The sequence below is a fragment of the Rhineura floridana genome, chromosome 3 (assembly GCF_030035675.1).
Source record: "Rhineura floridana isolate rRhiFlo1 chromosome 3, rRhiFlo1.hap2, whole genome shotgun sequence".
Classification (NCBI taxonomy): domain Eukaryota; kingdom Metazoa; phylum Chordata; class Lepidosauria; order Squamata; family Rhineuridae; genus Rhineura; species Rhineura floridana.
The window spans coordinates 62501-67500 of record NC_084482.1 but is presented as its reverse complement, the minus strand read 5'-3'; positions in this window follow the sequence as shown (position 1 = coordinate 67500).

Sequence of the window (5000 nt, the reverse complement as noted above, 5' to 3'; positions counted from 1 at the left end):
TTTGCCGCTTCAAGCCAGGTGGGTAATGTTCGTCTGGAGGTACGTGCACGTCTCCCTACTGATAGGAGTCTTTCCACTATACCTTAAGTCACCGTCCGGTGTAACGCCATCTCCTCCATGGTACCTGGAATGGTTCCTTGTCAAGCTGCCAGCATTGTCCTGTGTGTCTTGTCCAGCCAACCTAAAATAGCATCACGGCTAAGTCTGGTTAAATTAGGGCCTGCAGGGGCGGGAACTACTGCCATATGGGCAACAAGAAAACCCCATACTTTTAACATGTCCCAAGATCCACCTGGCTCAGCCTTCAGCCAGGTATGATAATTTAGCCATCCAGATTTTAATTGTTCTTTCCAACGCAACAGAATTCTGGTCTCTCTAGCTCCGCCCTCTACTACAGGTAGTAGACTTCGCTTTCTTCATCTTCCATCACAGTTGCAGATGCATCAGCCTCAGCCTCTGTTTCATATTCAACCTCCTTTTCGCCTTCAGCATGGCTATCACCAAAACTGGTCTCACAGGATCTCTGAGATGTTTCAAATCTCTTGCTTTCTTTTTCTGAGTTTGATATTTTAATACTCTTCTCTTCTCCTGCTTCCTTTCCTTCCTTCTGCTCTAGAGTCTTTCTGTGTTTAGCTTCAGAGTTCTCCATGGACTCGCGTAGATCTAATTGAGTAGTGCTGCTGCTGCTGCTGCTGCTGCTGCTGCTGCTGCTGCTGCTGCTGCTGCTGCTGCTGCTGCTGCTGCATCCGTATCAGGATTTCCAAGTGGTTGCTCCACTCCAGGAGTTGTGGGTAGCTGAGAGCGTTCCCAGGCCTGGTCACTGACATCATTATGAGCAGTTTGCATTTTACAGTTTGCAGTTTGCATATTTACTTTTTGCATATTTGCATGTTGTAGGCTTGCTTTTTGCAAGCTTGTATTGCTTGCTTTTTGCTGGTTTCCATTTTTCAGGCTTGCTTTTTGCAACTTTGCTTCGCTTGCTACATGTTGCAGACTTGTAATTTTGCTGGCTTGCTTTAGTTTCTTGCTGTTGTCTTGCTTTTCCCTCTACAAAGCTTGCAGAAGTTGCAAGCTTGACCATACAATCTCCGGAATCTGCTTCAGGATTTGTATCGAGCTGAGAGTATTCCCAGGCCTGGTCAATTACATCATTATTAGCAGTTTGGAGGTTGCAGTTTTCAGTTTGCACGCTTACTCTCTGCAGGGTTGCTTTTTGCAAGTCTTCTTTGCTTGCTTTTTGCAGGTTTGCATTTTGCAAGTCTGCATTTCGCGGGTTTGCTTTACTCTCTTTTCGCATGCTTGCTTTTTGCGTGCTTGCTTTTTCCTCTACAAAGCCTGCAGACGTTGCAATGCAACCCTGGGAATACAATAGAATTCCTAAAGGGAAATCAAACAAACTTAGAGACTTGTAAGAAAATCCATGCGTTACCTACCCCGTTATCTCTTAAAGATTCCAGAGATTGTATAATACATCTTGCATTTCTAAATTCATTTCTTTCATCTCATCTGTCGTTTTTATCTGCTCTTGTATAACTTCTTTCTTTTCTCCTGACTTTTCCTCTGTAATATACTGTACTGTAGGCTTAGGCGACTCTGTCTTCCGTACAAACTGAAGAATCTTAACGAGGTTGCTGGATAAAGAGGCTCCAGCTTGCACTCCAATCCTGTTTGGAGGTTCTTCTTTCTCCTCCCAACTCCCCAGTTGGCCTTCACCTTTTGGAGGGAGTTCTTTCTTTTTAACTCTCTCTCCTTTTCTCTGGCGAAGCTCTTGTTTGAGCTTTCTATCTATTTCTATGAGCTGTTTGGCCTCCATTTTGAAGTCCTTCCCTCCCCCAGCCGGGGGGAGGTTTGTTTGGGATCAGTAGGCCTCGTTGGGGAGGGAGGGGGGGGGGGAAACCTACAGCTCCCCCACCCCACCCGTACGTCCCCCAAATACACAAGTGGTCTCAAAAGAATCCCCACAGTCTTAGGAACGTCCAGATACTATTTTTGAAGAAATTCAACCCCCCCCGAAGGGGGTTAAAACCGCGCTCACTAGGGTTGCCAGGTTCAATCCCTGAGACCGATCCTGTATCTTTAGGAGAAGAGAAAGTCAGCCAAGTGCAGGTGTTCTTGCAACCCTGTAATTGGAAAAACCGCAAGGTGGAATTCTCCCTGCACAATTTTTAAAGATACAAAAGACCTCTTGGTTGCCAGGCCCAGCCTCTAAGAGATCTTCTGTATCTTTAAAAGTTGTGCCGAGGGAAGGGAGAATTCCGCCTTGTGGTTTTTTTTCCATTACAAGGTTGCAAGAACCACCTGCACTTGGCTGACTTTCTTTTCTCCTGAAGATGACAGGATCAGTCTCAGGGATTGAACCTGGCAACCCTAGCGCTCACCCAAGCCCTTCGCAGGAGCTCCGGAAAACCACGTCCTTCCTCCTTGCAAACAGGCTTCGGCTTAGGGAAGATTTTTTTCTTTTTTTAGGTAAGGTTTTTTATTAAAATTATTCATACTACTGGTCACATCCCGCACGCGAAAACACGTAACAATATCGCCACTCTCAGAATAACGCATCTAGCTAATACACATACTTTTCCTAACTAACCTAACACTAACACAAAATATTCATCTCAGCTCAGCTCTGTGTTATAGGAGGGGTCGACTCTGATGTCCACGGCCAGAATTTTCTCCGCTTCTCATGCGGCAATTTTTCTTTTTCAAATGAACTCAGTTCTCTTATTTCTGATAATATCGTCCTAATCGTACTTCCGGAACTGCATATGTTCTGAGTCTTACTTTCTTTTAACCGTTGCCAACATAAGATACTTAGAACAAATAAATTGACAATTCTTATCGTTGTCCAGGGTACCTTCCAGTAATTATTCACTACGTTGTTTTTATTTCTAGGTCTTTTCACTCCTTTTCTTTCTCTCGGGCCTTGAATTCCTTTTTCCGGTTCCGCTCCCGAAACAATAGTTTTCCCTCAAAAGGTCTGGCCAATCCAGAGTTTTAGCAATTATAGTCCACGTCTCTTTCGCAGATACACAGTCTTTAACAAAATGTGGAACGGTTTCTTTTTGTGTCTGCCCTGTTCTTACAGCTTCTTCCTGACACCTTAATCGTGGACAAGCTTGGTTAACATTGGCTAGCCACGGCGTATTTGCTTGCACGCTATAAATCTGATGAAAAAACTTCCATCTGATGTCCCATAGTTTATAAGGAATTCTTTGATCTTTCAAGAATTCCATCTGGTGTACAGGCTCTTTTAAATACATGGATAAATTTCCCCTTTTTACATTCTTTTCACATTCCGGCTGAAAACTATTTACTTCTAATAAATTCCTATACATTTTCTTTCTCTTCACTTTTGGTTCACACCTTTCCATTTTTATGATGCTTGCCCTTAATTTCCATTCTCTTACATTACTGTACATTTCAATCAAATAATCAGGTCCAAAACACTTCAGCGATGGTGTGATTTTATAATTGACCTTATCTTTCTTCCCACCATATTTTGGCCCAATCTTTAATTCTCCGGTGTTTGGCAAAAGCCACCAACCAAAAATGAGGTGCCAATTCTTTTCTTTCTACCTCTGCCCACTTCCCAAAATTATGACTAACAAAAATTGCTAAAAATTTGAAACCAATTGCTGTAAAATTTAGACCACCCTGTGCTACAGATTTGTACGCCTCTGCTCTTGCAAGGGGGAAATTAGCCGTTCCCCATAGAAACTTAAATGCCATTTTATTAATCTCTTTAACGATCCTTTCAGGTGGTGGGTAGACAGCTGCCAAATTACCTACTACCGGTACCAAGTACGTACTAACGTACATGGCTTTCCGATAAATAGAAAGATGCCATTTTTGGCCGCATTTGTATTTTTTCTTTGACTTGATCTCTCCACATGTTCCAATTATATTCCCACCCTTCCCATTTGACTGCAAAATAAATTCCTAATAATTTAACATGTGTTTGAATTTGCCCTTCCTCAGCTTCTGAATGTATTGCTTCATTTTTATTATTATTACTAATCAGATGTTCCAGTGGCATTACTTGTATATTTCCCTTAATGTTATTGGGCGATATCATAAAACTCTTTTGCATATTTAAATGACCACCAGAAGCCTGACCAAACTGTTCAAACAAATCTCTGATTATTTCTATTTCCTGTTTATCATTTACCAAGATAGATACATCATCTGCATTTTTGCCTCTTTCCCCCGGAACGGCCCCGATGGCGGCCCACAGCTTCGTTCTCTCACGGCATGCCCCCCCCCCCGTGTAGAAGCCTCCCCCCACCCCCCACCCCCCACCCCCGGGCGTCATGAAAGACCCAGTCCCCTGTTTAAAGCAGGGGTAACATCCGACGGGAGACCTGGAGGCTTCTCCACGAACCCGGACCTGGTGGCCGCTCGCGGCGGCGGGGGGGGGGGGGTGCGTGCGTGCGTGTGGGAAGGAGAGGAGAAAAGGAGGAAGGCGTGATCGGGTTATTCTGGACCCCTCTTTCGCACCAAGAGGCTGGATACACGTGTTAGTGCTATAAGCAGTCGTTTACTCAGACGTTGCACAAAGTAAACAGAAGAGAACAGCAAACGCTTGATACAATGCAGTCCAAAGTCTATATACAGGATTTCTACAGCAGCACAGCCAGAGGTTCCGTGCGCCTTCGTCATCAGACTTGCGGCGTTTAACTCAGACAGCGAGCGCTCCGCGGGTGTTTGGAGAGATACGGAGAGCATCTGCACCCCTTAACCCTGCGCTGCTTTCCTTCTCTCATCGCTCCAGCACTCAGGATGACTCGGCGGGCGTGTTCCCAACCTTAATTAATCGCACCTGATGCTTATCTTAGCTTCTGTGGCTATTAACCCTTCACGGACAGAGTTCCTTTGTAAAACAAATACTTGCTCACATGCACCAACGAGGCGGTGGCGGAGTCCCCGGCGGAGCGCTGATCCGCACGCGCGCACGCACGCAGGGGGCGGCGAGTCGAACAGGAGGCTAGCTGCCCCCTCTCCCC